The following is a 22,785-nucleotide window of genomic DNA, read 5'->3' on the forward strand; positions in this document are numbered from 1 at the left end:
CTAGAAGCGGGGCAAGATGATATTCCAAGTAGTGATGCACAAATTTTTGAGCAGCCACTGTCACAAGAGGTGGGCAATGATGAGACACAATTGCAGGAAAGTCAGGAGGAGGACCAGGGTGGGGAAGTGGAAGATGAGGTGGTGGATGATCTAGTAACAGACCCAACCTGGCAGGAGGACATGCAGAGCGAGGACAGCAGCACACAGGGCGAGGTAGGCATCACACCACTTCAGGCAGGAAGAAGCAGTGTGGTGGCTGCAGACAGAAGGCGTGCAACTATTCTCCATAACACCAACCTGACGGAAGTTGTCATTCCAACTGTTAGGTCTTCCTGAGTCTGGTTATTTTTTAAAGACTCTGCCGATAACCCCAAACAGGCCATTTGCAACACCTGTCATGCCAGCATCAGCAGGGGTAGCAAAACTACAAGCCTTACCATCACCAACATGATCAGGCGCATGGCAGCAAAGCACCCGACTTTGTGGGCCGAACCCCAGGCTCCAGGAACAGTGTCCGCAGGTGACACCACTGCTTCTTCCACTGTTGTGCATGCAAGCCAATCCCCTGTCCACAGTGCATGCGAAGATGCCTCCTGCCCTGCACCTGCCATTGTCCACAGTCAAATAGCACCATCATCAAGCACGTCCATGTCCTTGTCCCAGTGCAGCCTTCAGTTGTCAATACCCCAGTCATTGGAATGTAAGCGGAAATACTCTCAATTATCATATTTCTCGTCTACTTGCGGTCGAAATGTTGCCTTTTAGGCTCGTGGAGATGGAAGCTTTCTGCAACCTGATGGCGGCGGCCGTCCCAAGGTACTCTGTCTCCAGCTGCCACTATTTCTCCCTCTGTGCCATCCCGGGATTACACAAGCACGTGTCCCACAACATTACCCGTGCCCTCAACAATGCAGTTACTAGGAAAGTACACCTAACCATGGACACGTGGACAAGTGCTTGTGGTCAGAGACGGTACATCTAGCTGATGGCACACTGGGTTAACATAGTGGAAGTCGGGACCCAGTCAGACCTTGGGATGGAACACATCCTCCCGATGCCAAGGATGGCGGGCCCTACCTCAATCAGAGTTGCCCCCATTGTGTACAGCTCCTGCACCTCCTCCTCCGCTTCAGCCTCCATGTCAGAAATGAGCACATCAGTCACAATCTGGAAGCAATGCAGCACTGCCAAAGCAAAGCGGCAACAGGCTGTGCTGAAGCTAATTTGCTTAGGTGACAAACCGCACAATGTTGAAGAGTTGTTGACAGCTCTGAAAGTGCAGGTAGATGTGTGGCTGACACTGTTAAATCTCCAGCCAGGCATGGTTGTGGGTGACAATGGCAGGAACCTGCTGGCGGCTTTGAGGAGAGGCGAACTGACACACGTACCATGCCTGGCCCATGTGTAGAACCTCGTTGTTCAACGTTTTCTAAAAAGCTTTCCGGAGCTGCCGGATCTGTTGGTTAAAGTACACCTACTATGTGCACATTTTAGAAAGTCAGCTACAGCTTCAGCCGCCCTTGCTGTGCTTCAGCAACAATTGCAGATTCTGGCTCACCTACTGGTGTGTGATGTCCCCACGCATTGGAACTCCACACTGCACGTGTTAGAAAGGATTTGTGAGGAGAAACGGGCAGTTGTTGAATACCAGCATTAACAAGGCTGTCGTTTTTCAGGTTTGACTCAACACATAAGACCTCAGGAGTGGACATGGATGTCAGTCATATGTAGCATCCTCCAAAACATTGAGGAGTCCACCAAGATGGTGAGCGTCACCATCCCACTCATTTGCATTCTGAAAAGCTCTCTGCTCACAATGAAAGAGGAGGCATTGCAGGCAGAGCAAGAGGACATGGATCAAGGAACCATACAGGGTGATTACACACAGCCCAGCCTCGTGTCATCCCAATGTGGATTGGTTGACTATGTGGAAGAGGAGGAGGAAGAACAGGAGCTACTTTCATGCGCTATAGATGGGACTACAACCACAACTGTCATACCATCTGTTTAGCGTGGATGGCCTGAGGACAGGGAAGAAGCGGAAGAGGAAGAGGAGGAGGAGGACACCTTGGTCAGTTGTCCTGTTGGTGAGGATACAGAAGTCTTGCCTGTTACCAGTCTGGCACGCATGGCTGACTTTATGTTGCGCTGCCTTTCCCGTGACCCTCGTATTGTCAAAATATTGGGTACCAGTCATTATTGGCTAGTGACACTTTTAGACCCACGGTACAAGGATAACTTTCAATCTCTTGTTCCAGAGGCAGACAGGTGTACCAAAATGGTGCAGTACCATAGGGCCATTGTTGCAGAATTATTGAAAAATTCCCATCTCAAAACACTTTGTGGCAGAGATAACAGTTTGTTGGCCAACCAAGCAGTACAGGTGAGACAGACACAAGTGCATTCCAGCAGAGGCAGGGGAACACTGGCAAAGTTCTGGGACAGTTTTCTAAGAACCTCCCATCGCCCATGCACTGAGGCGGGGAGAAATCTCCTAAGGAATGCAATCATCTGTAAGGTGCTGAGGGAGTACATTGCTGACCGTACCAACATTCTCCGTGATTCCTCTGTGCCTTTTAATTATTGGGTATCCAAGCTGGACACATGGCATGAGCTGGCTCTCTACGCCTTGGAGGTGCTGGCATGCCCTGCTGCTAGCATTTTGCCCGAGCAGGTTTTTAGTGCTCTGGTAGCATTATCACTGATAAGCGCATTCGCCTTTCTATGGAAAATGGAGACAAGCTGACTCTTATAAAAATGAACAAGGGATGGATTGAGCCTGACTTCTCGACACCACCAAATGATGACAACGAAGCATAAACTCCAATGTAGTGTTTTTTTGGGAGGTGTATTCCCATGCACCTCTTCACAACCAAACATGGATATACGCTTCCTGATTTTGGCTATTTGGTGTCCTCCTCCTCCTTCTCCTCATCCTCACCGTCCACCACCACTTGAACACCAGGGTGAATGTATTCAGTCATGCTCCGGCCACTCTATATTTTGGCAAGGGTGTTATGATGCCCATCACCAAAATATAAAAAAATATGTACACCCCCAAGGGGAAATGTTTGCAAGCCCATACACTAAGTGTTTGGGCATTCCAAGTCTAGGAGACCTGCTCCTAGAAATTTGGTCTATTTTTTAATCAGGCCTTCCTCCACTTCTGATCATCCACCATCACTAGATCAAAAGGGTTTGCATGTTCTGTGTGTCCCACAGGGGAAATTTTGCCAGCCCATACACTAAGTGCATATGACTGGTAGCAGGGCAGGCCTTGCAGTCAATGCATAAAAAAACTGAGTGAGAGTACAAAATGAATAATGTGAAATGGATTTTTCCTTGGCCCATTCAGTACCTGGGTTCAAAGGCTTATTGGGGTGTACATGACTTGGTAGCAGGGCAGGCCTTGCAGTCAATGCATAAGAAAACAAAATGGGAGTACAAAATGAATAATGTGAAGTGGATTTTCCTGGGCCCATCCAGTATTTGGGCTCAAAGGCTTATTGGGGTGTGTTGTGAACTCTCTCTCTGGCTTTGCTGAAGGTAGTGGAGCTGGTCAGATTGACAGAGGGGTGGCGGGTTCTCTTTCTGGGCTCCCTCTGGTGCTTATTGGTGATAGTGGAGCTGATCTGATTGACAGAGGCTTGCCACCTGATAATGAGGAAGACGATTGGAGATCTGAGGTTTCTGATTGGGATTTAAGACAGCTGACTCCCTCTATCCCTGCTGGTGATTTTCTTCCTGTTCCTTCTGAGGTCTGATGTCTCCTGCTCTTTCCCTGCATGGTTCAGCTAAGTGGTTCATTTGCTATTCTGTTTGCATTTGATCTGGTTTTGTCTATCTCAGCTTTGTGCGGGTCAGCCAGCTCCGGCTGGGGCTGTGCTGAATCACCACCCATTTGTTACTGCTTGTGCCAGTTTGTTTTGGCCCCCATTATATTGGTCTCTTTTTGCTTTGCTTTCAGACTATAACAGAGTGCTGATATAGTGGGGGTGAAGTCATGCGATTTCAGTGCTTTTTGTCCATCAAACGTTTTGGACTTTTTGCAGGGTTTTTTGCGTGATTGCAGACAGTGTCTTTCCTTTCCTGTCCTGTCTAATCAGTGTGGGCCCCATCATTTACTCAGTCTATTTTTCTGACTGCGTTTGTGTTTCCATCTTGTCTCACCAACAATATATGTTTGGGGGCTATCTATTCCTTTGGGGTCTGCTCCAGGGCAGTTTAGATTTCCCCTTTCTTGCTTTAGGCTTAGTTAGTTCTCCGGCTATGCCGAGGCGTCTAGGATCATCGTAGGTACGCTCCATGGCTACTGCTAGTTGTGAGGATAGGATCATGGGTCTGCAATCCGCTTAGTTTCCAACCTCTCTGGTTCTCTGTGGCTTAGCCTGGGCCTGCTATCCTCCTCGGTGACCCATTCATAACAGAATTACCAGCCTAACTGTAGACTCTAAGGTACTCTAAAGAAGGAAAGAATTGAAAAAAAAAAAGGGTCAGAATTTTTTTTTTACAGTATATATTTTTTCCTCTTTTTTTTCTGGGGCTGTAACAGGATATTTTTTGTCTAAATGGAGACTAAGCAATTGTCTGATCGTGTTGAGCAGCTCGCTCCTGAAGTGAGGGGAATTTCTGCCTATCTCGCTCAATCATGTGCTGTGGAACCAAAAATCCCAACTCCTGATGTGTTTTCTCGGGATCGGTCAAAATTTTTGAATTTTATGAATAATTGCAAACTATTTTTTGCTTTGAAACCTAACTCATCGGGGAGCTCTGTGCAGCAGTTTAAAATTGTCATCTCCCTGCTGCGCGGCGATCTCCAGGATTGGGCCTTTTCTTTGACACCTGGAGACCAGGGGAAGAGTCTTGAGGAGATCATTTGCATATTCCCAGTGCCTTCTGGGATAAGTGAAGAGTCTCCGCGAGCTCAACAATCACTGGGTTTTGGCTGTTGCAGCTGAAAAGAGGAAATGGGAAAATTTAATTTTGGCTCATTTTTCATCGTTTTTAAGAAATCTCAATATGGAAGAGGCCAGGAGCCATTTGGTGAGCTGCATTTCTTGCTACATGTTCACAGACTTACCAGTGGAAAAGCCAAACTTCACATGCCACAAATGCAAGCTTGTGTCCCTTTTGGAGGAAAAGTTGCAAAATCTCGAAGAGAGGTTAGCTACGTTGAAGATCATTAAGGAAGGTGAAGAGTTCTTGGACAGAGCAGAATTATCTCTTCATGTTACAGAAAGAGAAGAAATTCGAAGTGCACCTGAAGAAACAGAGGAATGGAGACATGTGACCCAGAGAAGCAGGAGGATCAGGAGGCAGTCAGCACCCATACTGCTCAGGAACCAGGAAAACGATGAAGAAATACATCAGGATAAGACTTTGCCCACAAACAGCAACCTTGAACGCCTTCAGAGTCCTCCTGGATGGAGAAAGAAAAATGTTGTGAAGAAGAAACGGAGAGTGGTGGTCATGGGGGATTCCCTGCTGAGAGGAACAGAGGCCGCTATCTGCAGACCGGATATAACTTCAAGAGAAACGTGCTGTCTTCCAGGTGCAAAAATTAAAGATGTGTCTGACAGGATATCAGGACTCTTCAGACCTACAGATGACTACCCATTCCTGCTTCTACATGTGGGGACAAATGACACCGCAAGAAATGACCTGGAAACCATCTGCAGAGACTTTGAAGACTTAGGCAAGAAAGTGAAAGAACTGGGAGCGCAGGTGGTCTTCTCTTCAATCCTCCCAGTGGATGGCCATGGAACAAGGAGGTGGAATAAGATTCTGCAGGTGAACAACTGGCTACGTCGATGGTGCCGTCAGCAACGAGTTGGATTTCTGGATCACGGAGTGAAGTACCTTTACGATGGACTACTTGCTAGAGATGGGGTGCACCCTACGAAGACTGGAAAGCATGTATTTGGAAGTCGCCTTGCTACACTTGTAAGGAGAGATTTAAACTAGAACAACATGGGAAGGGAAGCAAAAGACCAGAAAAAGCCATACACCTGACAAATGCTATTGAGAACTCTGCTATTAGAAGTGGAAAGGAAGAACAAAGACAAAAGAATCTAATTAATAAAAATATTGGAGAAAGAGAAACCTATCACAAACTAAAATGTTTCTACACTAATGCACAAAGCATGGGCAACAAACAAGGAGAAGTGGAACTACTAACACAGGAAAAGAAATATGATGTCATTGGAATCACTGAAACTTGGTGGGACAATACACATGATTGGAATACAAGACTAGAAGGATACAACTTATTTGCAAGAAACAGACTTGATAAACGAGGAGGAGGTGTCGCATTGTATGTTAGAAACGCGTATATCTGCACAGAGATTGAAGCTTCAGAGACTGGGAGTTCTGTGGAAACTGTTTGGGTAAGAATACAAGGACAGAACAATGGAAAGGACACCATTGTCAGCATTTAAGCATTTACTACAGGCCGCCTGTGCAAGCTGAAGATATGGATGAACTCTTTATGCATCAAATGGCCAAGTTCTCCAAAAAATATGACATAGTTGTCATGGGAGATTTCAACTATCCAGACATTTGTTGGGAATCTCTCTCAGGCAAAACTAACAGGTCAAGAAAATTCTTATCCTCTCTTGCTGACAACTTTATCTTCCAAAAGGTAGGGGAGAAAACAAGGGGAACTGCTACCTTGGATCTAATCCTTATAAACAGGGAGGAAATGGTTGAGGAGGTAAAAGTGGCTGGGACCCTAGGAGGTAGCGACCATGCTATTTTAGAATTTTGGATAACTAGAGGCGGAAGACCTGTGAAGACTCAGATGTCAAGGTTAGATTTCAGAAAGACAGATTTTAAGGGATTCAGAAAGAGAATTGGAGGGATCCAATGGCTGGATATCCTTAAAGACAAAAATGTCCAGGAAGGATGGGAAATCTTGAAAAATGAAATTCTCAAAGCACAGTTGTTAACAATTCCGAAAAGAGGGAAGAATAGGAAGCATTTAAGGAAACCAGGATGGATGAACACAGAACTTAAGCACATGCTAAAAAGGAAGAAAAAAATGTTTATAAAATGGATAGAGGGAGGCATATCTAAAGAAGAATATAATGCTGTCTGCAAAACCTTCAGGGCACAAATCAGATTATCTAAAGCTGAAAATGAATTGAGGCTTGCAAGAGATGTCAAAAGCAATAATAAAGGATTTTGGGGATATGTCAAAAGTAAAAGAAAAGTCAAAGATGCTATAGGATTTTTACAGGACGAAAATGATGAAATGGTAAGACAGGATGTTGAGAAGGCTGAACTTTTAAATTCCTATTTTGCATCTGTTTTCTCTCAGAAAGGAAATGTAACATCAACTGTTATTCACTGTCCTATTAAGGGAATAGAAGAATCCAGGATATCTATAAACAGTAAGATAGAGAGGAAACACTTAGCTAACCTAAATGAATTCAAGTCTCCAGGTCCAGATGAATTACACCCCAGAGTACTGAAGGAGATAGCAGAAGAAATTTTTGAACCCTCTCCATAATCTTTGAAAATTCTTGGAGAACAGGAGAAGTGTCAGAAGACTGGAGAAGAGCAAATGTTGTTCCTATCTTCAAAAAGGGGAAGAAGGTGGACCCAGGCAACTATAGGCCGGTGAGTCTGACTTCTATACCAGGAAAGATCTTTGAACAAATTATTAAACAACATGTATGTCAATACCTGGATAAGAATGAAGTGATAAAACAGAGTCAGCATGGGTTTGTAACTAATATGTCATGTCAGACTAACTTAATTTCCTTCTATGACGGTATCACTGATTGGGTGGATCAAGGAAATGCTGTAGATATAGTATATCTTGACTTCAGCAAAGCATTTGGCAAAGTCTCTCATACAATCCTTATTGAAAAAATGACTAAGTATGGAATGGACAAGGCAACTGTTAGGTGGATTCATAACTGGCTTAGTGATCGGACCCAAAGAGTGGTCGTAAATGGCTGCACATCCAGTTGGAAGAATGTCTCAAGTGGGGTACCACAGGGCTCTGTCCTGGGCCCTGTATTGTTCAACATCTTTATCAACGATTTAGATGAAGGAATTGAGGGTAAACTGATTAAATTTGCTGATGACACAAAGCTAGGAGGGATAGCTAATACTAGAGAAGAGAGAGAGAGGATTCAAAAAGATTTAAATAAACTGGAGAAGTGGGCAGCAACTAACAGAATGGTTTTTAACAGGGAGAAATGCAAAGTACTACATCTGTGCAATAAAAATGAAAAAAGCATATACAGAATGGGAGGAATAGGGCTAAGTGACAGCACATGTGAAAAAGACTTGGGTATACTAATAGATCACAGACTGAATATGAGTCAACAGTGTGATGCAGCAGCAAAAAAGGGCAAATGCAATTCTAGGATGTATTAACAGAAGCATACAGTCTAGATCACGTGAAGTCATTATTTCCCTCTACTCCTCTTTGGTCAGACCTCATCTGGAATATTATGTCCAGTTTTGGGCACCACATTTTAAAAAAGACATCAACAAACTGGAGCAAGTTCAGAAAAGAGCGACCAGAATGGTGACCGGTCTGCAAACCCTGTCTTATGAGGAAAGGTTGCAGGATTTGGGAATGTTTAGTTTGCAAAAGAGAAGACTGAGAGACTTAATAGCTGTCTACAAATATCTAAAGGGCTGTCACATTGTGGAAGGATCAACTTTATTCTCATTTGCACAAGGAAAGACTAGAAGCAATGGGATGAAACTGAATGGGAGGAGACACAGATTAGATATTAGAAAAACTTTTTGACAGTTAGAGTGATCAATGAGTGGAACAGGCTGCCACGAGAAGTGGTGAGTTCTCCTTCAATGGAAGTCTTCAAACAGAGGCTGGACAGACATCTGACTGGGATGATTTAGCGAATCCTGCTTTGATCAGGGGGTTGGACCAGATGGCCCAGGAGGTCCCTTCCAACTCTTCAATTCTATGATTCTATGATTCTATTCTGGCTAATGTGGACGCGTTTTTTCAAGCCTTGGGGTTGTTGTATGATGAACCTATGCTATTGATCAAGCTGAGAAAACCTTATTGGCATTGAACCAGGGTCAAAAATTCCGAAAGTGGGCAGTCCTTACTAAATGGAATGACGATGCCCTAGCAGCTCTCTTTCGGAAGGGTTTGGCAGAAACCGTAAAAGATGTTATGGTGGAATTTCCTGTTCCCTCTGATCTTGACGACTCTATGTCATTGGCCATTCAAATTGATCGACATTTACATGAACGTAAAACTAAACGAGAGGCATTGCCGCCTATCGAAAGAACTTCTGAACCCATGCAATGCGATAGGGTTTTGTCTAGGGTGCAGCGTCAGGAGTTTAGAAGGCGTAATAAGTTGTGTTTTTTCTGTGGGGACGCCTCTCATACTATTGCTGTCTGCTCTAAATGAGAAAAGTGTTTTGCTCACACGTTTGCGCTGGGCAGTGTACAGCCTAAGTTCCTTTTGGCGATTACCCTGATCTGCTCCTTGTCTACATTTTCCACTAAGGCTTTTGTGGATTCAGGAGCAGCTTTGAATCTGATGGATTTGGACTTTGCTAAACGTTGTGGTTTTCCCATGATACCCCTGCAGAATCCTATCCTTTTGAGGGGTATTGATGCTACTCCTTTGGCGGAGAATAAACCCCAGTTTTGGACCCAGGTGATAATGCGGGTCGCCCTGGACCACCAAGAAAATTGTAAATTTTGGTGTTGCACAAATTGCATGATACTATTATTCTGGGTTTTCCTTGGTTGCAAACTCATAATCCTGTTTTAGATTGGAAATCTGTGTCTGTGGTGAGTTGGGGTTGTCAATGTGTTCTTAGTGACACTCCTGTTTTCTTCACCTCTCCCCAGTCTCATGATATTCCTGACAATTTGGCTGATTTTTCTGATGTATTCAGTGAGAGTAAGTCTGCATCTTTGCCTCCTCATAGGAGTTTTGATTGTGCAATTGAGTTAATGCGCGGGTGTAAATTTCCCAAGTATACAAAAAAAATGGCACTCCAGAGAAAAACAGAGGAGAATTGGTGCTCAAGTAAGGTTTCCAACCCATAGACATATACAAAATTACTTGGCACTCAAAATTGGAGAAGCAATTTTTTCTTTATTGTGCATCCAGACAAGAATAGACTCATATCATATGAACGTTTTTTGGTCCAACAACGGACCTTCATCAGAAAGGTCTTTTTGTTTCTTTAGAGTAGACTGTAAGAGATACAGTAGGGTAAAAGATATCCTAAGGCAGGAATGAAATCCTGTTTATTTTGTAATGACTGGAGCTCGAGTCTATCAAAGGGGCTGGATACAATGTGACTGGATGAAGCAGGCCTAAGGGAGAGAGAGGCCGCGCTGTCTGGAGCAGTATCTGCAAGGGGCTGCAGCGCTAAGAGGCCGCTGAAACAATCCAGGGTGCCGCCGTGAGGTTGGTCATATTAGACCAACCTCTTCACCTTTAGGTGCTGGGTTTTTTTGTGGCCAAGAATGATGGTTCATTAAGGCCATGTATTGACTATCGTTCCCTTAACAAAATCACTGTTAAATATTAGTACCCGTTACCCCTGATTTCTGATTTATTTTCCAGAGTTAAAAGTGCCTGTTGGTTTACCAAGCTTGACCTCAGGGGGGCGTATAATATTATTCGCATTAAGCACGGGGATGAATGGAAGATGGCATTTAATACTCCGGAGGGACATTTTGAGTACCTGGTGATGCCTTTTGGGCTCACTAATGGCCCTTCTGTCTTTCAGTTTTTTATGAATGATAGTTTCTTGGACTTTGTGTATAAGTTTTTGATCATTTATCTGGATGATATTTTGATCTTTCCCAGTGATTGGGATTCTCATGTGGAACATGTCCGGACTGTGTTCCGGATTTTGAGGGAAAATTCTCTGTATGTTAAGGGATCGAAGTGCCTCTTTGGTGTACAGATGATTTCATTTTTGGGATTCATTTTATCCCCGTCTGCTTGAACCCAGCCAAGATACAGGCCATTCATGATTGGATTCAGCCCACTTCTTTGAAGGCTCTCCAGAAGTTTTAGGGGTTTTACTAATTTCTACCGTGAATTTATAAGTAATTTTTCTGGTATTGTTAAACCACTGACTGATTTGACCAAAAAGGGCGCTGATGTGGTAAATTGGTCTCCAGAGGCAGTTTCGGCATTTCAGGAGCTTAAGCGGAGATTCACTTCTGTTCCGGTTCTACGGCAACCTGATGCCTCACTCCCATTTCAGGTGGAGGTAGATGCTTCTGAGATTGGTTCAGGAGCCGTTTTGTCCAAAGAGATCCGGTGACTTCTAAGATGAATCCCTGTGCCTTCTTTTCTCGAAAATTCTCCCCATCTGAACATAATTATGATGTAGGGAATCGGGAATTGTTGGCCATGAAATGGGCATTTGAAGAGTGGAGACATTGGTTGGAGGGAGCTAGACATCAAGTTGTGGTCCTCACCAACCACAAGAATTTGATTTATCTTGAATCAGCCAAACGCTTGAATCCTAGACAGGCTAGATGGTCCTTGTTTTTCATGCGTTTTAATTTTGTGGTCTCTTTTCTTCCATGCACTAAGAAAGTTAAGGTGGACGCCCTTTCTTGGAGTTTCTTTGTGGATTCTCTTGACGTGACCGAGCCTACTTCCATTCTAAATGAGGGTGTAGTTCTTTCTGCCATCTCACCCGATTTGCGACGTACTCTGGAGGAATTTCAGGAGGACAAACCTGATCGTTGCCCTATGGGAAAATTGTATGTCCCTGACCAGTGGAGGAAAAGAGTAATGTCTGAAATTCATTGCTCCGCATTGGCTGGTCATCCAGGTATATTTTGGTACCAGAGATTTGGTGATTCGGTCTTTTTGGTGGCCTGCCTTATCTCATGATGTCAGGAATTTTGTGCAGTCCTGAGGGACTTGTTCTCGGTCCAAGCCATGTTCTCGTTCTAGTGGGTTGTTGATGCCCCTCCCGGTGCCCAGAAGGCCATGGACTCATATCTCAATGGATTTTATTTCTGATCTTCCTGTCTCTCAGAGAATGCCTGTTATCTGGGTGATCTGCGATAGATTTTCTAAGATGGTCCATCTTATACCACTTCCAAAGTTGCCATCTTCTTCTGAGTTGGTGCCCTTGTTTTTACAACAGGTGGTTCAGTTGCACGGGATTCCTGAGAACATTGTGTCGGACAGAGGAGTCCAGTTTGTTTCCAGATTTTGGAGAGCTTTTTGTTCCAAACTGCGAATTCAGTTATCTTTATAATCTGCATTTCATCCTCAGACCAATGGGCAGACTGAGAGAACAAACCAGACTTTGGAATCCTATTTGAGATGTTTCATATCTGCTGATCAGGATGACTGGGTATCATGCTTACCCTTATCTGCAGGAGTGTAGCGTGACCAGTCAGCGGTCCCGGCGTTGGTAAAGGAACTCAGACCACGGGGCTGTCAGAGGGACCAGTGCAGGAGCACAGTTTGGGAGTTCGTAGGACCTGTGGAAGGGGCGGAGTGCTTGCAGAAGCACTCAGAGGCTGCAGGACCTAGCACCACGTGACCTGTGACATCAGAGGGGGCAGAGCTTATTGCAGGGACACTGAAGTGACAGGCAGAGGGCTCAGAGAGCCAGGGGTTTATACAGTAGTGATGGTCGGGCAATCCAGAACTCATACACAGGAGAATCAATGTGGTACAGAGTCAGGCAGAACAAGAATGGTCAGGGAAGCAGGAGGTCAGGCATGGGTCGGGCTGCATGGTACAAAATCAGAAAGTCAGAGAGTAGTCTAGGGGAGCCAAATGTCAGAACACGGGTCGAGCAGGACGGTACCAAATCAGGAAGCCAGGGGGGTGTGGCCTGGCATCTGCCACATAAAGAAGCAAGAGTCCTAAGCTCCCACAGAAACCCCACTAAAAAGCGTCAAAAGCGACTCTGAGACCCATTACTGGCTAGGATTAGCCTTCTACCTAAAGCCTAACTCACAGGGCTTAATCTGAGACCAAATTCAGATCTCTAGGCTAAAAAGATCTTGTGATAAGAAGATCTGAACATTTTGAGCTGGGAGACCTCATGGTCACGCCGTCATCTTAGACCCCGGATGTACTGTGACCTGCGGCAGAAAACAGAGGAAGAAACTGTCTGTTCTTCCTCGGCTACCAGGAGGTCCCTCGCCTGTCAGCTGAAGAGCGGTTGGGACCTAGGATTTTGGGGCCGCAGCTGCAGAGCGGTCTTCTGGGGAGGTTGCGGTGTCTCATGCGCCGCCAGTTTCACAGCCGGAGCTCCTGCATCTACACATCAGTACTCTGCCAATCGCAATCAGAGCAGGGACCGGAGTCTGTCAGCGATCGCTCCGGGGACTTACCCGGATCACTGCTGAGGAAACTGCTGTGAAGGACAGACCCACCGGAGGACACTGCGACTAGTCACGTGGAAGCGCCGGTGGAGAGGAGACGTGGGCCACTTCTACCCCCTGCAGCGTCGGGGGACGGAGACCGGAGTCTGGGCTCCTGATCACCGAAACTGCGTCACCAATCTGAAGCACAGTAGCGACACAGTATTGTCAGCACCCTCCCTACAAATAGGGGTACAAGGTAAGCCCGGCAACGGGATTCCCCTACGGACTATAACACTTTGCAAATATAGAGAGGGGGTGTACCCTGGACTGGCCAGCGAGTGACTTTGCTGTGGAGTTTGATATAAACTATAATCGGGAAATTACTTCCCCAGCATTAACATATGAGAGGGAGACGGGATTACTGCTTAAGCGAGGGGCATGTTGTGGAATATCACAAAGTGTAACCTACACAGTTCAAGGTCCAAGAGACTGGGAGTCAAATTATAGAATTATAGACTGCAGAGCGCAATTTTTACATAAAGTGGGCGGGAGGTGCTATAGGTGAAATTGCCGTTTATTGAGGGACAGAGAGCAACGCTGTGGAATATAATGTAGTCATTGTGGATTGATAATAAATCTCTAAGGTATATAGTACCCATAATAAAGTCTGGCCTAGTACCTCCTCTCAACGCCACTGCTCCACCTAGTGGATAAATAAATATCTCTCTGTGACAATTGAGAATTTGAGGATAATAGCTTTATTCCTTCTTAGCTTTGGCATTTAAAGAGGTAGTTCCAAACTTGAGTTATATGTGACTTACACGGAGGGTGTCCATCCTGTCGCTCTAGTTATTTAAAGCCGGGAACCTGTCTACTGAAATTGGGAGACCCAATTTAAATAGCTTGCTTATACACCAAATTTCCCAAATGGAACAAAAGTCTGATAACAAAAAATCATTACAAAGCCAAAGAAAAACCTCCGCATCTTATTCCAGATCAAATACAGATATTCCCAACCAGCTGAGCCCAATTAAACTTAGATCTCCCCAAAAAGCTGATGACTATAAGACTCATAAAATAACAACACAATCAAACGGTGCTAAATACACCTTCCAAAATACCACTCCAGTTACTAGAAGTAAAAACCCTCCTTCTTCGATGACTTCCTCCTCTGCACCGAATCAGCTGATGGATACTTCCGTCTCGACTAAGAGAAGTGCTCCAGAAAAGGAGAGAAATTCGGAATCAGAAAATAAAAATAAAAAAGATCGACCTGAATCTGAACCAATGGCTCCAAAAATGAGCCACGAGGAGATATTCTTTCAAAAAATAACTTCACTAATTGACGAAAAACTAAATACGGGCTTCGCTAAACATAACGCCGCTTTTGAGGAGGTTTGCAGAGGTTTTACCCAAAAACTAGAAATTTATGAATCCAAAATAATCGACCTTGAAAAGAAGACAGAATCACTAATCAGTCAAAACATCGTTCTAAAAAAAGAAGTTAACGATATCAGAACCAAAATGGCTGACTTAGAGGACAGGAGCCGGAGAAATAATTTGAAAATCAGAGGTATCCCCGAAGAAGTAAGCCAATCAGAACTACCAGAATTTGTCAAAACTATTTTCAAAAAAACAATACCAAACCTCAATACCCTAGACCTGTGCATTGACAGAATACATAGACTTCCTAAACCCAAAGGCATCACAGCAGACAAACCAAGAGATACGATCCTTCATCTGCATTTCTTTACCACCAAGAAAAAGATACAGAATTATGTCAAAGCCAAGGGCTCACTCCCGGAACCTTACCACCAACTAAAAATACTTACAGATCTTTCAAAACATACTCTGGATTCCCGCAGATCCTTCAAGCCTTTAACAGATATTTTAAGAGGCAAAAACATCCAGTACAGATGGGGATTTCCTACTAAACTGATGTTCAACCATAGAGATAAATTCGTAGTGATTAATTCTTTGGAAGAAGGCATGGCTCTATTTAAATCTCATCCCTGATCTGACTTTAATGAATTAAAGAGACCTTGGAAAAGTCAGAGCAATCGTCTCAATAACCATGGGGTAAAAAACGGAGAACTTTCTTCTTTTTTCACGAACTTTTCCCCCAACAGGTCGAGACTTCCTCAGGGAAAAGACCTAGAATTGAATTTCTTGCTCATACCAGTCATACTGTACTGTATTTGATAAATACGTTTGTTTCTGATTGTTGAAATTTTCTCTGTTTCTCTTTTGGTGTTCCTTTAGCTCCTTTAACACTTCGAATTATGCAGCTGAAATGTATGTCCTACAATGTCAGAGGTCTTAATAGCCCATGGAAGAGATACACACTGTGGAAAGAAATTAAGAATTCACACGCAGACGTCGTCTGCATCCAGGAATCGAAATTTAAAAAAGGTAACCATCCAAATTTCACCCACAGGGACTTTCTACATTCTTTCTCAGCCTCATCTCCCAAAAAAAAAGCAGGAGTGATCACGTTGATAAAAAACACAGTGCCATTCCATCTTATGGAGGAGGTGGTGGACCCCGCTGGCAGGTACCATGTTTTGGTATGCGAAATCAATTCGACTCAATGTACAATTGTCAATGTGTACTGCCCTAATACAAAACAACTGAGTTTTCTCAACAAAGTGATGAGGAAAGTCCAGTTAAAAAAGAGGGGCAATTTGTTCATTCTGGGAGACTTTAACATGGTTCCTGACGGAGTTTTGGACTCCACTTCTCCAACTCGCCAATTATCGGGTAACATCAGTAAATGGATTCAAAACAACGAGCTATATGACACATACAGATGTCTGAATTCCTCATCCAGAGAATATTCACACTTCTCAACGGCACATAAAACTTCTGCGAGAATAGATTTACTTCTCACAGACATTTTCACTCTCACTAAAATAAAAAACTCATCCATACTAGACAGATCAATCTCGGACCACTCTCCCATTTTGTCAGAAATTTGGGTTGGCCCATTCTTTAAAAATTCCACAGTATGGAGGTGCAATAACTTTCTACTGAACATTCCAGAATATAGAAACGAAATTGTCACGACATTAAAACAATACTTTAAAGAAAACGACACAGGGGAAATGAACCCACTTACAGTCTGGTGTGCACATAAGGCGGTAATAAGAGGGAAACTGATCCAAATTACAGCAAGACATAATGCAAAAAAAAGAAAAAATTAAAACTATACAAAAACAAATAAATTCAAAGGAAAATGATCTCTCTAAGACTAACATAAAATCTCAGCAAATTTACAGGGAAATACTTAACTTGAGACAAGAATTAAATAGGGCTATTCTTGACGACTTTGATAAAATCGTTAAAATATCAAAATTTAAAGTATACTCTGAAACGAACAAGCCAACGAGATTCATGATGTCCAGACTGAAGAGTGAGAGAATCCGTAGCAGAATATACAAAATAAAAAATGCAGCCGGAGATATAAAACATCACCCAACCGATATTGTAGAGGAATTCGCATCTTACTATGGGAAACTATATAACCTAAAGAACGTAACTCCTCAACCAGACCCCCAAAAAATAAATGAGTTTATTAAGAAACTACAACTTCCTAAAATCAATCCTCCAGACCTATCACAACTTAACTCACCTATACCAATTTCAGAAATTATAGAAACGGTAAACTCACTAAAACTACAAAAATCACCGGGCCCAGACGGACTAACAAATGAATACTTCAAAAACTTTGCAGACGTACTCGTCCCGTATATGGCTAAAATTTTCAATCAAGTTTCGGAGGGTGGCTCTTTTCCGGGGGAGATGTTGGAGGCAATTCTCATTGTGATACCCAAGACATTAAATAACCTAGAAGAAGTGAAAAATTTTCGCCCAATTTCCCTGATAAATTCAGATATAAAAATTTTTTCCAAAATACTGGCTACAAGACTAAAGGGAATACTACCAAAACTAATCAATGATGATCAATCAGGCTTCATTGAAGGCAGACAAACTTCTGATAGCACTAGGAGACTTGTCAACATTATTAACAGAATTAACTCTACCCGAACTCCTTCAATACTCCTAACACTTGATGCCAAAAAGGCGTTCGATAGGGTCAATTGGTCATACCTAAAAACTGTTCTCCTAAATTTTGGTTTCAACAACAAATGGATAGAATTGGTGTTCACCCTATACTCCCAACCAAGCGCCAAAATTTACATAAATAACAACTTATCCAAATCATTTTATATAAATAATGGGACAAGACAAGGGTGCCCCCTCTCGCCACTGCTGTTCGCCTTGGCGATAGAACCTTTAGCCGAAGCAATTCGCATAAACGAAAAAATCACAGGGATCAACACTCCATCTAAACAATTCAAAATAAGCCTGTTTGCAGACGATATGCTGCTCTCACTCACAAACCCGACACAATCCATTGCAACACTGCTTGAGATAATAGAGGAATTTTCACAAATATCAAACTTTAAAATTAACAATAGTAAATCGAAAATCTTGCAATTCTACCTTTCAGATACTACAATAAACTCTATTAAAAATATTTCAGAGTTTGGTTGGGAGGAGGACCAAATATCACACCTGGGGATTGTGTTAAAAAAAAATTACGCAATACAGTTAAAGCAAATTGCGAGACTTTTCTAGCCACTATCACAAATGACCTCCAACCCTGGAAAAACATAGGCCTGTCGTGGGTGGGCAGAGTGCTAGCAATAAAAACAGTGATACTCCCGAAACTTTTATACATTTTTAGGGCTCTCCCTCTTTCCTTTCCAATAACATTCTTTAATAGCTGCAACAAAAAAATCTTCTCCTTTGTCTGGGGAGAGAAGAGAGCTAGAGTAGACAGAACAATTCGCTATAAACATAAATATAACGGAGGAATGGGGATTCCAAACATTCTAACTTACTACCACGCCATTCTTATCAAACAAAGCCAATATTGGATGAGTGAGACTGCCGAACCATCTCGGAGGATGCTAGAGAGAGACCATAGTCCCTCAAACCAACTCAAAAATCTTCTCCTCAATCATATATTCCATATAAAAAGATATAGACTAAATCACCCAATTTTTCTGGCGATTACCCAAGCTTGGGATCATTTGGCCTCACCGAACAAAGCTGAGAAGCCAAAACTGAAAGAAAATTTCCCAATATCCCTGATCGCGTCTATTTATGGATTTACTGTGCCTGAAATATGGTCAAAAAATGGCATTCGAAAGTTGGGAGACGTTCTTGTAATGGATAAATTACTCAGTTTTTCCGAGATTAGAAACAAATTCAACCTACCCTTCTCAGACTTTATGCAATATTGCATAATCAAGGAGTACATACAAAAATTTGTCAGCTTGGTCCCTCCGAAAACAGAGGTGGTTCACCTTCTTCTAAATAATCCAAACCATAAAATTTTCTGGAGCACTAAATTCCTTTGCAGCTCTATCAATAAAGATGGCGTCTTCACAAAAAACAAATATATGTTCAAGTGGGAGAAAGACTTCCAGTTCTGCGCAACAAAAGGTCAATGGGAAAAGGCAATAAGAGACTCATACTCTTCCAACATATCAATACTACTTCACGAATCATACTACAAAATATTAACAAGATGGTACCTAACTCCTTCTAGAATATCACATTTCAAAACAGATTCATCCCCTTTGTGTTGGAGGGGGTGCGGGCTCAAGGGAGATTTGAAACATATTTTCTGGTCCTGCCCAGCTCTCACAGAATTATGGAATAAGATTTCCATATATATTGGTGAACTTCTCGACAAGAACTTTACACTTTCCCCTCAAACAGTTTTTTTTTCCTTGGGCTTGGAAGAGGTACATTACTCAACTAAAAAAGTTATAATACACCTTTTACTGATAACTAAAAATATGATAGCCTCCTTCTGGAGAAGAACTGACATACCAAGGTTTTCTGACATTGTGGATAGACTAAAGACGCATAATACCTTAGACCTAAAATTCTCAATAGCAAATGGATGCTTGCATAAATATGACAATAAATGGAGCATATGGAACACTAAATACCAAGATTTAGTTTAGTTTAGCTAAGACTTTTCTTGTTAATAAGTTTTTTTCTTACTCTTAAACTAAAAGTAGCTTTCCAGCTATTTTCGATGTACATAGTTTGAACATGGAAATTCAAAGAAGATTATCTTACTAAGACAGATAAATTTTTTTGTAGTAGATATACAAATATGTACAGCTCTGTCTATGTTACTATCAAAACTCCTTTCTTTCCCTTCCCTACTCCTATCCCTTTCCTTCCCCCCTTTCCCTACTTACCAATGCGAATTACTACATAAACAAAGAGCATGTTTGTAAATTCTGCTAAAATACCTAATAAAAATATTTGAAAACAAATCAGGAAGCCAAGAGACAAAAACCAAAATCCAGACCAGGTCATACACACCACAAACACGGAAACAGGTGAGAGGCACTTAGCAAGCAAAGGCAGGGTCGGACACACTCAAGTATGAAGTATAAACGACAGGGAAGGTTGCTCGCCTGTGGCCATAAATACCCTCACTGAGACCAAAGAGAGGCTCCAACCATTAACCCTTCACTTGTCAGACCAAAATTCCAGATACCATGATATTAACCCTTTGCTTGTCAGACCAAAATTCCAGATACCATGACAGTACCCCTCCCTCAACAGGGGGCCTCCAGACCCCCAGGTCTTCCTGGGTATCAAGCATGATATGCCCTGACCAGGCGATCTGTGTGCACTGATCTGGCCGGTACCCAGGAACAATCCTCCGGGCCATACCCTTTCCAATGGACGAGGTACTGCAAAGAGCCACGAACCCATCGAGATTGCACAATTTTTTACACCTCGAACTCCATGTGGCCGTCCACTGATATAGGCGGTGGTAGAGGAGTGCGTTCCTCCCTTACTGAACCCACCGGCTTAAGCAAGGACCTATGAAAAACGTTGTGCACCTTCAGGGAGGATGGGAGACGTAGCCGATAAGTTACCGGATTAATCACCTCCGTTATGACGTAGGGACCAAAAAATTTGGGACCCAACTTTGCTGATGGCAATTTTAGCGCTATATTCCTTGTTGAGAGCCACACCTTGTCCCTACAATGCAAGTCCTGACCCGGACCCCTCTTTCTATCAGCAAAACGTTTGTACCTTCCCTGAGCCTTTTCAAGACTTGCGCGAACCCTTGACCATAAACCACTGATCTGCCTAACCGAATCCTCTACCCCTGGACAATTTGAGTCCAACCGCGAGAACTCACCAAAATGAGGATTTAATCCAAGATTAATAACAAGAGGTGACCTACCGGTGGACTGGTTAATTTGGTTATTAAAGGCAAACTCTGCCAATGGTAATGCATCACACCAGTCGTCTTGCAGTGTTGAGGTCAAACATCGAAGGATTTGTTCCAAAGACTGGTTGGTGCGCTCCGTTTGGCCATTACTCTCCGGGTGGTAGGCTAAGGAAAAAGACAAATATATCCCCAACTTCCTACAGAACGCTCGCCAAAATTTCACTATAAATTGTGCCCCCCTATCCGAAACGATATTGATAGGTACCCCATGGAGACGAATGATTTGGGAAACAAAGTGTTTACAAAGGACCTCAGCAGATGGTAGTTTAGACATGGGTACGAAATGTGCCATCTTTGAAAACCTATCTACTACTACCCAAATGACGGTATTACCCTTGGAGGGGGGGAGGTTGGTAATGAAATCCATGGACAAATGGGTCCATGGTCTTTCTGGAATTGGCAGTGGTACCAATTCCCCGGCCGGCCGGCAATGAGAGCTCTTAGAATGGGCGCACACCCCACAGGCAATGACATACCCCTTAATTTCTGAACACATTGATGGCCACCAAAACATTCTCTTTACTGCCTCATAAGTGGCCGTAATACCTGGGTGGGCCCCCAACTTAGAATCGTGAAAATCTCGTAAGAGCTTGGACCGTAAGACCTGTGGTACAAACAATTTATTAGGCGGTTTGGCCCTTGGAGCAAAAGATTGAGCCCCCACAATCTCCCGCTCCAACTTTGACGAAAGCTCGGCTATCACCACCCCGGGTTGAAGAATGGACGAGGGAGGATCGGGGGCAGAAAGAGGTTCGAAACTTCGTGACAATGCGTCCGCCTTCACGTTCTTAGAACCAAGCCGGAAAGTTATGGAGAACTGGAACCGGGAAAAAAAAAGTGACCACCGAGCCTGTCTTGGAGTCAACCTTTTTGCTGTGTTAATGTACTCCAAATTTTTATGGTCAGTGATATCCGTAATTGGATGTACTGCCCCCTCCAAAAAATGCCTCCATTCTTCAAACGCTAGTTTTATAGCCAAGAGCTCTCTGTTCCCCACATCATAATTTCTCTCTGCCGGAGAGAACTTCTTGGAAAAAAAAGCACAGGGTCTGAGATTAGTTAATGTAGCCAATCCTTGAGACAAAACAGCCCCCACCCCCACCTCGAATGCATCTACCTCTACCACAAACGGCTGAGACGGATTAGGCTGCACCAGAACTGGCGCGGACATAAAGCAAATCTTCAGATTCACAAAAGCTTGTTTGGCCAGAAGGGACCAATTCTTTATATCGGCCCCCTTACATGTAAGATCAGTAAGAGGTTTCACTATCTGAGAAAAACCCTTGATAAACCTCCGATAATAATATGCGAACCCTAGAAAACGCTGCAGGCCCTTCAGGTCCTGGGGTTGGACCCAATCCGCAATGGCCTGCACCTTCTTGGGATCCATACGAAACCCCTGTGGAGAAATGATCAGCCCTAGAAAAGTTAGCTCCTGCACAAAAAAGGTACACTTTTCTAATTTAACAAACAATTGGTTCTCCCTGAGTCTCTGGAGAACAATCTTAACATGAGATAGGTGAGACTGCTAGTCTGTGGAGAAAACCCAGATATCGTCTAAATAAATGACAATAAAGTGGCCAATCAGGTCCGCAAAAATAACATTAATAAAATTCTGAAAAACTGCTGGTGCGTTGGCGAGACCGAATGGCATCACAAGATTCTCAAACAACCCTTCAGTAGTAAGAAATGCCGTTTTCCATTCATCCCCCTCTTTAATCCTAATAAGATTATAAGCCCCCCTAAGGTCTAGTTTGGAGAACCATTTTGCTCCCGAGAGCTGATTGCACAGATCGGGAATCAACGGTAAGGGATATGCATTTTTAACAGTGATTTTATTGAGTTCCCAAAAGTCGAGGCAGGGACGCAGGCCACCATCTTTCTTTTTAACAAAAAGAACCCCGCTGCTACTGGAGAGACCGAAGGTCTGATATGCCCTTTCCGGAGACTTTCCTTTATATACTCTTTCATTGCCAAACATTCAGGCCCAGATAAATTAAACAGACGGGCTTTGGGTAATTTGGCCCCTGGGACTAAATCAATGTTGCAATCAAAAGGTCTATGTTGGGATAATACCTCAGCCTCGCTTTCGGAGAACACGTCCTCGAAGTCTTTCAGGCACTCCGGAA

The sequence above is a fragment of the Dendrobates tinctorius genome, unplaced genomic scaffold (genome assembly GCF_039654945.1).
Source record: "Dendrobates tinctorius isolate UK_male_01 unplaced genomic scaffold, ASM3965494v1 ptg000250l, whole genome shotgun sequence".
NCBI classification, from domain to species: domain Eukaryota; kingdom Metazoa; phylum Chordata; class Amphibia; order Anura; family Dendrobatidae; genus Dendrobates; species Dendrobates tinctorius.